Source organism: Mytilus galloprovincialis, chromosome 13 (assembly GCF_965363235.1).
Source record: "Mytilus galloprovincialis chromosome 13, xbMytGall1.hap1.1, whole genome shotgun sequence".
In the NCBI taxonomy this organism is placed as follows: Eukaryota; Metazoa; Mollusca; class Bivalvia; order Mytilida; family Mytilidae; genus Mytilus; species Mytilus galloprovincialis.
Genome location: NC_134850.1, coordinates 19,665,974 through 19,678,198, shown reverse-complemented (window position 1 = coordinate 19,678,198; position 12,225 = coordinate 19,665,974). Strand labels below are relative to the sequence as shown.

Below are 12,225 nucleotides of genomic sequence, written 5' to 3'. Positions count from 1 at the left end.
TGAATATTACTTTTACTGTTTAGTCTGGTTTTGGTGATATCCATTAAACTTGACTCTGTACTTATGTATCCCTCATTGGGTTATTGTTTTTCGTTTTCGCTAATGTGCTTTGTCTGTATGGCTTTTTTGTGTTTCTTTTGCCTATATTTTTAACATACGGGACACGTAGGAGGGCCTTTGTGGAGTATTAAGTATAGAAAAAAAAAATGGGACAAAAAAGAGAATAAAAGGTTCTGTAATATAGAGATTAGAGAGTATACAGGGTCGTAATAAATCTAAAAAAAAAGTATGGTCTTCAAAATAAAAAAAAGTAACGAAATGAAGAGCCACTAATGCAGACCCTCTTAGATAGTAATTTTTTGAGGTTATTTGTTCATATAAATATCTCGAAATATCATACACGTTAAACGAAGGTGATATACACACTCTATCTAACTAAAGTACAAATAATAAACGTAAAGTTGTATAATTCCCACCTTTTAAACACATAAACATCACGATGTAAGATTTAGGTGTGTTTTTATCTGACGGTGTTAAATTATCTAATCGTGTAAAACATTTATGCAGTCATTTAGATGTATTTATAAAGTTACAACGGATGTAAACACATGGATTACATAAGTGAAATAAATTAATAAAGGTGGAATATCCGCGGGGATTGGATCTCATATTGGTTGTAAGAATGCGATTATTTAGATGCAACAGCAAAAACAATTAAACAAAAAAAAAACAAAAAAAATCTTAAAAATTATATCACTATCTCAATGTATCTATCCAATAAATAATTTCAAACGTATATTGAAAATTGAAAAGAAAGTATTAGTCATTCTGCCGTACAGTGTAGTACGCTAAGATTTTAAACCTGCGTTTACTTAGTAGGAGGTATAATTTCTACCAATTTTTTTTTCGAGTGTTTCACCAATTGACATTTACATTATATATTGATTTATTTAAGGAATTACTGTACTATTTTTTCTGTCTATGAAGAAATAACATAAAAAATTTGGTGCACACCGAATAACGCGCGTAGCGCGTTATTTTACAGTGTTCACCACATTATTTATGTTATTTCGAATAGACAGAAAAAGTATTACTGTCATTTTTTATAATTTAATTCTAAATTCCAATTTAAACAGTAGAAAACCATGAAAAAACATTGATGACGTCACGGTCACATGACTAAATTATGTCTATGGGCTAATAACAAAATAACGTCAGCCACTCAAAATACGCTTTACATCCAAAACTAAATTATTCACATATCAATATACATAATAAATCATGTTGGATTCGAGCGTCACTGATGAGTCTTTTGTAGACGAAACGCGCGTCTGGCGTATATACAAAATTTAGTCCTGATATCTATGATGAGTTTTTAACAAGTTTTGTAAAATCTCAACAGTCCCCCTTATACCTCTACTCAATGTAGAATAAACAAACGCATACGAATACGCTTATACCCATCTGTTTTTTCAATGATTAATTTTGTAGGCTGTGTGTAAAAAGGCATGTATTGGAAGACGCATAGTGTTTATTTTATATATATTTGTTTATTCTAGTCATTATTTTCGTCGGTTGTGTTTGTTTTCCCGTGATGTGAACATGTATATGATAATATTTGACAATTTAATTTTGTTAAAATATAAATCAGAATACTTGATAAAAATAAAACTTCACAGCATCACCCCATCCCCCTTTTCGCCTGTGAGAAAGTTATTTCTATTGGCAATAGTTTGATAAAATCATAAAATCCTGCGAGAAATTACCATACATTAGTTTTCTAAAAAAACCTTTTTTTTATGAAATATATACTAGACAAGAAATATATGTGACGAATACTTTTGGCCGTGCACTGTATTAAAGAACGTACGTGTTAGGTATTATAAGATGTCCAGTCTATTTGCGAGTTTCCATTAAACGCCACTTCAGTTCATGTGTACATAATATATTTAAAAAGAAGATGTGGTTTGATGGGCCTACTTACTATCGCATGTCCTAATAAAGAAAACTTAATTCGAAATCAGGGCGAATTTGACATTTGATTTTTATATTGCAAAATCAATGTACGGTGTTAAGAAGATAAAAAGACTGTTCACAGTTTTTTCCTAGATTCCCAAGAATTCAACCTTGACTGGTCTTTCAAAAGGTCAAGTAAATTGGTATACTTAACACTATTCTATTATAAACAATGAGATGTCTTAATCGTTTTAGATAAACGACCGACTAGTTTTCAAAACAACTTGTTTATATTGCGGTCGACCTTTTGTCTGTTGATGATTTAGTATTTTTTTTATTAAAATAAACGAGAGATATGGGCTAAAGCGACGGTTTTTTATTCTAAAAAGATATTCTGATCCTCAATTTGATGGGGAACAAATATCCCGGTTAAGCAGATGCCAAAAAGAGTCCAGATTTTCCCTATGCAATATAGTGTTAAGTATTGAGAAAAAAATAGATCGATAGCGTTGAAACTATTGATCGCAAAAACACAGAGACAAAACACTGGAAATTAAATGTTTTCTCCCTAAAGGTCTGTGAGGGTTATAACGAGACATTTTTGGTAACGAAAAATGGCACGGTTTACTGTCATATATGTCCGCGTGCATATTAGTCTATCTGTAATATTGAAGAAACTGTGAAACGAAAATGGAAAACAACACGCCTAATTATTTATTGATAAAGTGATTATGATTTTTTAAATGCGATAATAGATCGAGTTACCTTACAGATCAGCCATTTAACTTCCAAAAAAGGAGGGGGGAGGGGAGGTTATATGTTTGTGTCTGAGTCATATTTTGTGTTGTTGCACAAAGTGGGAACATTTTGTTTTAGTTTACCGACGCTGTCAATCAACTCTGTTTGTTCAAAATTTAACATTTTAAGGTTTGGGGAAAATCTGCATTAAGAATATTTTTAACGTCATCTGCTTGAAACACAAGATTGTTTTTTTTATTTTTTTGTTTTTTTATCAATTTATTTTTAGGAAAAAAATCAACATTCTGTCTCCCAACCCCCTTGAAGTTAAATGTTTGTTCCCTAACAGTCATTGACATGAGACTCATTTTATATATTCGAATAAAAAAAATCTATTACAAGTTAAGTGACCTTGCCAAAAATTGCATTAGAGATGTAAGATTTAAGAAACTAAAATATAACTGCTAAATGTTAGTAACTATAGCTGTATGAGCAGTGTCAAAAAGGCTGACAAAATAAACGGACGTGACGAGAAACTCATTTCGTACATGTATTGGTACAAATGTACGTACATTGGGTGAAATAGTAGTCGTAATTCCTTACCTTACTTTAAAGTTTGCGTCGCCTTTGCTTGTTTATTGAATACAAGTCAAAAACAGTGTTTTTATACTTACATTATAAGTGTTACATGAGGTTATCATTTAGAGGAAAATGTCAACAAATCTAGCTTGGTTTTTCAAAAATGTAAAGTTTATTGATGCTTATGAGTCGGCCAGGGATAACCAAACTGTAAAACAGTTATTCATATACAAGTAAAAAGGGGAAAGTAAGTAAATTGAAAAAAAAAAATGGTGCATGTTGAAAGAAATTATATTATAAAATATTTTAAAGACATTTGCGTTATCTTCTGAGATTATACTACAATGTTTGGATCATTATAAGTAAGTTTGTGGTATGATTGGAAATGACACAATTATATATAAAAAAATGAATCAAATGACGTGGATAAAACTCACTATTTTGCACTAGGTAAAAATCATATCTTATGCTGAATGTCGAATGTTTATCATTGCTGTATCCAATCCAAAACAAAATAGAGCCCCTCTCCCCAAAATATGACGATATACATTGACTGCTGGACTAGGTTTGGTCAAGGAGTCTAGTATGTAGATTTTGTTTGATTAACATATAATCAAGGTTAGTGGAAATGATATGTAAAATTTCACAAAAAGATCCATTTTTAAATAATAAAAAAATAGTACAGGACTTTAACAAAGACGACGAAGGTGGTTGGAGCTTTAAATTCCCTATTTGCGTAATTTCATATTACAATAGCATAGGGCAAATTTCTCCGATATTTGTTTCACTGACAGGTTAAAACTCTAAACGTTGTCACATCCTATTAGAAATTGATTATAAGAGAAGCTCTAATACTGTAATTTTTACAAAAGTATAGGAAGGAAAAGCAAAAAGCAAATCAATATTCACAGCAAAAACTAGTAAAATAAAGATACAACGTAACATCAGGAACATGAGAATAAGAAAACAAGGAGCGGAAACAATAACGAACCATTTACCCCGAAAACACTAAAACTATATGCATTTGCGTCAATTGCCTGCACCAGCGAGTTTGCTGCTATGAATGCATGACTGTGGGTTTGTTCGCTAGTATTCTTATATCATCCGAATCAGATGAGTCCATCTTCTAATTTGCAGAGGTTTTCGTTATCATATTCTTGAATACTGAAAACATTGAAAATTGGCCTGTACATGTACTCCGTTGTTTTATTAATCTTTTTCCTGGAATTTACGTATTATCCATTATAGCAAATATCTGTCATAGATTTGGAGAAAACAAAAACCTGCCATGGATTAATAATTTGTTTGGCATTTTTATCACATTCACTATCGATAATGAATTTGCATAGATCTAGGAAACACCATAAATGTGAGTCTTACTACGTCAGGGATTTATTAAATTCAAACCGTCTAGCTTGATAATACCTTGACCCATCTTTTAGACCTTATTCTAGATTATGTAGTTAGATATTGCATTTAAAACTCAACCTAGTAATATATTTTTGAATCGTTCTTGGCTTACATTACATCCGAAAAGGCATTATGTACTCCGTCATAATTTCAAGTACATAACACATTTAAAGGGACATTAGTTGTCAGTTCGACATGTTCAGATGTTTGACTTAAATTCTCTTATTTGATTTATAACATACTAAAACGTATATCTAAATTACTAATCAAATTGCTTAAAAGTAACAATTAGCAATGCATGGACTCTTTATAGATCGTTATGCTATATCCACGTCTCGATTATTCAACATCAAGATGACCTCCGTAAAATCCCAATGGCCACATGACTTAATGTAGACAAGAATATAAACATATATACACACCCACAAGCCAAAACTTTATTTTAGGTCTCCTTTCATTATGTCATAAATTAAAAAAATATGCTTATCACTGTTCCGCGTATATAAAATGATTAGTTTTTGACAAATTCATTCAACATAATAGCATTTCCCAGTGTTGTTTCAATTTTAATGGTGTCATTGTTTTCATTTGCTTAACTGAACACGCAAAACACATGCGTAACCAATCTCCAGCTAAGGGTCAAACGAAAGGTCGCATACATACGGATTCAAATGTAAAAAACTATTTATAAAGTGGGTCAATAATATGATAAATGTTATCTTAACTTAATTGCACTTGGAAATATGAACGAAATCTTATAGATTCAGTATATAAACAGTAGAACAAGAGTCACATTATACAATAAGCTTTATCAATAATAAAAAAAAAAAAAACAATATTGTATAGTCAGCTTTAAAAGGCCCCGACAAACCAAAGAAAAAGTGCTTATATATCGAGCATAAAATTTCAATTTACCTGTTAATATATCTGTGGTTTTTGTTTTGTTTTCATAAATATAAAAAAGAAGATGTTGTATGATTGCCAATGAGACAACTGTCCACAAGAGACCAAAATGACACAGACATTAACAACTACAGGTCACCATACGGCCTTCAACAATGAGCAAAGTCCATACCACATAGTCAGCTATAAAAGGCCCCAATATGACAATGTAAAATAATTCAAACGAGAAAACTAACGGCCTTATTTGTATATAAAAAAACCAAAAAACAAATGAACGAAAAACAAATATGTAACTCATAAACAAACGACAACCACGATTTACAGGCTCCTGACTTGAGACAGGCACACACATAAATAATGTGGCGAGGTTAAACATGTTAGCGGGATCCCATCCACATAACCTGGGACAGTGGTATAACAGTACAACATAAGAACGAACTATAAAAATCAGTTGAAAATGGCTTAACTCATCAGATGGACAACAATACAAATGGACGTGGCCGGGTACTTTTTCATCCCGACAACAAAAAGACACTAGGAACAGATCTGAGAGTACTCGCAGTTATCTAAAAGCTATTTCAAGGCCACTGACTACTATTGAAAACATCATGCATCTAAGATTTAACTATCAATCCGTACACATCCAACATCCAATGGATTTAGTGTAAAGACGTCATAAACAGTCAGAGAAAAAACATGACCTTGTGCCATGCCAAAATACAGGTATCGACAGATTGTAGATCGATGAATGTGTATATGCAAAAAACATACTAGTAATATTTAGTTTGCTTTTAATTTACCGATGACAAAATCAATATTTATACCAATAAAACAATATTCAATGATCTTAATACAGTGTTAAGTTGGTAACCTTTTAGGATAAGTTTATTGAAAGGATAAAACACATCTCTTTTTGTATATAGTGTTGATACTTTTAGACGCGGTGTTTATTATTAACTGATTTTAGAAAGGTTAATATTAACATACAGACGATTTACGTATTTTAACTTTATTGATTCCATATGTGAACTTGTATCAGTACTCGGGGTTTAACATACTTTTTGTCTTAACGTGATTATATTTTATTTGTTTTCGTAGATCCATTTTTGTTTATTCTAGAGAATCTGAAGCTTAATGTGCTCCCTATACATTTGATCTCAAGTAATCATGATGGTGGTTATCCAAGAAACACGTATCTTTTACACCGGAATATGTATATTACATATTGTCGATACTTCGGCTACGAGGTTCCAATACCTAGAATTGTGGAATACTGTGAACTGTAATTGAGTGGAGGGAGAAAGGTTGAGGTTTTCGCTGTGTAATCAAGTCGTGGTGAAAAGTTGGTAATCATGGGCGTATGACATTTCCACCGATTATGAAAAAAATAGACCTTTCATTTCTGCCGATTTTTAAAATATAAAATATTTCATTTTGCGCCGATTTCATTCTTACATTTATCACTAATGCATCAGATTGCGAATCGGCGTATCGATTCATTTTCAAAATTATTTCAGTTCATTTTAGATATGAGAAAGAACATGGCCCAACATATATGAATTATATGAAAATACTGGAATCTAAATGTCTTTTTATAACCCGGAAGATTTGGATAACTATGAATACATCAACTTCGACAATATGTTTTAAGAGCTATAAAAAACAATTTGTCAATTCGTCTATCTAACTTCTTGTATGTCTGTGTCATTATTTATTTTATTGCTACATGTAAAATGCATGTTTGTAGTGTTGGAAACGACCATAACGATAACAAGTTAATCCGTCGAACATAAATCCTTTTTTATATAAGCCAGAAGATGGACAGCTTTGAACAAATATTTATCAACGTACTAAGACAATATAGTGTATGTGCTATAGTGAATATTTGTAGACCCGTCTATCTAATCTTTTACATTTCTAAGTACGTTTGTCGTATTGGAAACCACATTGACGATACTACGTTAATCCGTTGGATATAACTTCTTTTTCTATAGATACTGTTTTTATAATATACTTTTGAATGTTATTTATAATTAGTAGGCAGTTTATGTTTTAAAACTGTTACTGTAAGGACCTTGCTATTCAAGTTTAAAGTAATTGCCATTCTTTCCGATATTCTATCTGGAAAAACTACCTTTTGTATACACAATGTACACCAGAAGATGGACAGCTTCAAAAATTTTATAAATCAACTTTAGACAATATAGTTTATGTGCTATAGTGAGCATTTGTAAACCCATCTATCTAATCTTTTACATTTCTATGTATGTTTGTCGTATTGGAAACCACCCTTGACTTTAATCCGTTTGACATGAATCCTTTTCTGTAGATATTTTTTATATACTTTTAAATGTTATTTAGTAGACAGTGTATGTTTTAAAACTGTTAATGCCAGGACCTTGTTATTCAAGTTTAAAGTAATTGGCATTCTTTTAGATATTTATGTAACACAGAAGTTGGACAGCTTCAAAAAATTATAAATCAACTTAAGACAATATACCGTATTTGCTATGGTGACAATTTGTTAACCCGTCTATCTAATCTTTTTCATTTCTTTTACAAGTTTGATTGTCGTAATGGAAACCACCTAGACGATTACAAGTTAATTCGTTTGGCATAAATCCTGTGCCTTTCTATAGATACTTGTTTATGTACTTTAGAATCGTATTTAATAGTCAATTTATGTTTTAAAACTGTTACTGCCAGGACCTTACTATTCAAGTTTAAAGTAATTGGCGTTCTTTTAGATATTCTATCTGAAAAAAACTACCGTTATTCTTTTGAAAAAAATATTAATCAACTTAAGCTACTAGTAGATATATATATATATATATATATATATATTGACAATATAGTTTATGTGCTATAGTGACAATTTGTAGATTTGTCTGTATAACATTTAACATTTCTTCGTGATTACTTGTATTGTTAAACTGTATGTTAGTCGTATGAAACCGCCTTGAAAATTACGAGTTAATCTGTTGGACACTTCGGATCCTTTTCTTGATATGCTGTTTCGTATACTTCTGAATCACAATTATTTTGTAATCAGTTCAGGATTTTAAGTTTTGAACTAACCGGACCTAGCTAATAAAGTTAAGGGTTTTGGTATTCCGTTTCTGAGATGAATTGTTGTAGCCGGTAAGAAAGTTTCCAGTTATATATGATTTACGACTCTTAATGACACACACAAAAAAAAACAAAAATTCGTTCATTCTACATTGTATATTAATTATCTTCAACTTCTATGTACAGTACGTGCGTACTTTTTTGATAACATGGATATAGGTGGCACTGTTCGAGAAAGATAGGTAAAATATCTTTGGACGATTTGATATCAAAATAGACTATAAACTTCAACAAAGCTGTCCGTATCACATTAATTAATACAAGGGTAATGATTTTCAAAGTCAGTATTGACAACAAGAAAGTTAGCAAATCTGAAAATTGTTGGCATAACTATGCGTATATATTAACTCGCAACTAGGAAAACAAATGCTCTTTCTCTTTTATTTCTGATCTAGACTTGCGCAAGAGAACCGACACATATATCGTTGGGTATTCAAACTCATAAGTTTGTATAAACCGACGACGCCATAACAAGAGTTGACGAAAACAAAACCAAGATAAGAATATAAAAATAAGAAAATTGGTATGATTGTCAGAAGAATGGAGCTCCATATTAAAATAATGAGTGTCATGTAACTTAATGTGACAGTTTATCAAAGGTTTGGTGGTAGGTCAGGTCACATGCAACTAATTTTCATGGTACACGTATGTCTCGCCTACGATAGTAGGGAATATTATGTTTCTGGTCTGTGTGCCGGTCTTTTTTCTCTGTATTAAACTTGAATGTTTGGGTTTGATTAACCATGAATTGGTGATCACATTAATTTTAATTGTAGTGCATATGTTTTAAATGTATGCCATAAACGAAGTTGTATACAGATTTTGTGGTTGCATAATCAGGTTTTAAGCTGTGATTAAAGATTGCTGAGGTTTTGTTAAAACATGAGAGTATTGTATAATATTTCCATGGTTCGAATTCATGATTCACTGCATATACTTCATGAGTAACGATCGACTTTGTATTTCTTTTATAAAGTTCAAACCACATTTGACCCAACTGATCATTGTGTTATTCATGGTAACCATTATCCTTGAAGATTACCAAAGCAGAAATGTTCTTCCTGTTTAAATATTAAGACTTCAATTCGAATAAAATCTGACTACTGCTAATGAAAGCACTTAAACTTTAACATGTTTAAACACCAATTTGCATATTTAATACAAAGTTTACCATCCAACTTTGAGATGCATAATGCGTGCATGCAAACAGTACTAGTAGTTAAAGGAAACAATATTATTTAAAATAAACAAAACACTCTGTCGTAAACCAAAAATATTTAAATTAATAGCAAGAAAGTATTTTTATAATGTTCTTAATAGGAAACCTGCACTTTACTTAATATGATTGGCTTGGTTATATTTTATTTACTCAATATTTACGCCCATATCCTTGGTAGTTTTATCAGCATATGCATGTATCATTATTACGTGTTAATGACAAAAAACAAGTTATAGGTTCTACTAAAATCTTGCTTTTTAAGTAATGGACTGACGAGCATGTTTTTCACTTAAACTTGACTTAGAATTTATTTAATTTTAATTTTGTTAGATTAAAACTTACGAAGTTGAAGACTGGCTTTATATTTCAGTTTTGGAATTCCTTTGGATTCGTTCTCGTCTATTTCCCGCTCCTAAACATTGTTATTAACAGTGCTATAATTATTAATTTTTACATCATTCCTTTATTTGTCTTTATGAATATTACTTTTACTGTTTAGTCTGGTTTTGGTGATATCCATATAGACGTGACTATGTACTTATTTATCCCCCATTGTGTTATTGTCTTTCATTTACGCTAATGTGATTTGTATATATGCCTTTTTGTGTTTCTTTTGCCTATATTTTTAACATACAGGACATGTAAGAGGGCCTTTATGGGGTATTTAGTAAAGAAAAAAATGAACAAAAAAGAAAATAAAAGGTTCTATAATATAGAGATCAGAGAGTATAAAGGGTCGTAATAAATCTAAAAAAAAAAGGATGGTCTTCAAAATAACAAAAGTAATGAAATGAAGAGCTCCTAATCCAAAACCTCTTATATAGTACATTAAGGTTATTTTTTTATAAGTATTTCGAAACAAGATAAAACGAAAGTGATATATACACACTATCTTACTAAAGTACAAGCAATCAACGTAAATTGTATTATTCCTACCTTTTAAACATAAACATCACGATGTAAGATTTAGGTGTGGTTTTTTTTTCTGACGGTGATAAATTAACTAATCGTGTAAAAACATTCATGCATTCATTTAGAAGTATTTATTGTACCCTTTTTATGTAAACACATGGGTTAAATAATGTTTTGATTGCACCTTTTTAAAGTTACACCGAATGTAAACACATGGGTTAAATTAAAAAATAATAATAATAAAAGTAAAATTTCCCGCGGTGATTAGAATTACTATCGGTTGTACTGTCAACGTATATCTGTTCCTAATAATATTTGTTCTTGAAGGAAACAATATTATAATAATATTTGTTCTGCGGAAATTATTTCATGGAATATTTTTTCCTACTGTATTATAATTGTTCCACTAATATTAGGAATTTATCTTATATGTTGATGAGTATAACAAATGTTCCTATTATGCTGAAGTTTAGTTAACACCTGATTGATTATTATATAAATCAAAACAGATTTTCAGTACATCTGGAATTATTCAGATGCTAGTGCAAAAACAATATAAAAAAAATTATACCATGTTGTTCAATTAATATTCATCGCGTGATACATTAAAGACTATTAGTCTAGAGAGACAAACTTATCCTATTAATGTACCCATTTCAGTGTCAAAAGTCAATGCTAAAAGTGTTGCACTTAAAAAGAAAATACATAATTATTAAGAAATGACTCAATTTGTTTCTCGAACAACAATATTTTATTTTTGGTAGTTTGGAAGATGTGTTATCCGCATGAAAGTTTAAAGACTAACTAAAAGGAGACAAAATTTAGCTATGACCTGTACATGTAGATGTATCCCTGTTTATATATAAACAAAGTATAAACACATCATAATAGAATATTTACATAAAAGTAACACGCACAGCGTATGACAAAAAAAAAATCGTCTCTCAAAATTGTTTGTTATAAACGGGGAATGTAACAAAGCAACAATAACGCTGAAAAACGGCCGAATGCCATGAATCAGTCTTCAATATAGCTAGAACATCCTGCACCTGGAGGCGGGCTACAGCTGGCAACTTAACAAAATGTGTACTAGTTTAGCAAAAATAGACCTCGCTCTAAATTTGAAAACATATAACATGTATAACGCTTCACAACAACCTAAAAAAGGCAAATAATTCCCCTCAAAAAGCATGCAAAAATGCTGCCTCCATGTTGGTATCAAGTTGATAAAATACAACAAAAATGACCCAACTGTATATTTATGAAACGTAAAAGAAACAAATACAAATGTATGTGACGAATACTTTTGGCAGTGCACTGTACTAAAAAACGTACGTGTAAGGTATTATAAGATGTCCAGTCTACTTATACAAGTTAGC

At 30.8% G+C, this 12,225-nt stretch overlaps 1 protein-coding gene across 3 annotated transcripts in view; it reads right to left on the bottom strand.

Annotated features, from left to right (window-relative positions):
• Positions 1–12,225, bottom strand: part of LOC143057633 (uncharacterized) — a 53,950-nt gene that overhangs the window by 26,948 nt on the left and 14,777 nt on the right. Inside the window, exon 1 of one of the 3 annotated variants that reach the window (XM_076230981.1) lies at positions 3,298–3,343. The exons of the other annotated variants lie outside the window; for them this stretch is intronic. The gene's annotated coding sequence lies outside the window, so the exon portion shown is untranslated. Of the gene's footprint in view, positions 1–3,297; positions 3,344–12,225 lie in introns of those variants that run through there. 3 annotated transcript variants of the gene reach the window in all.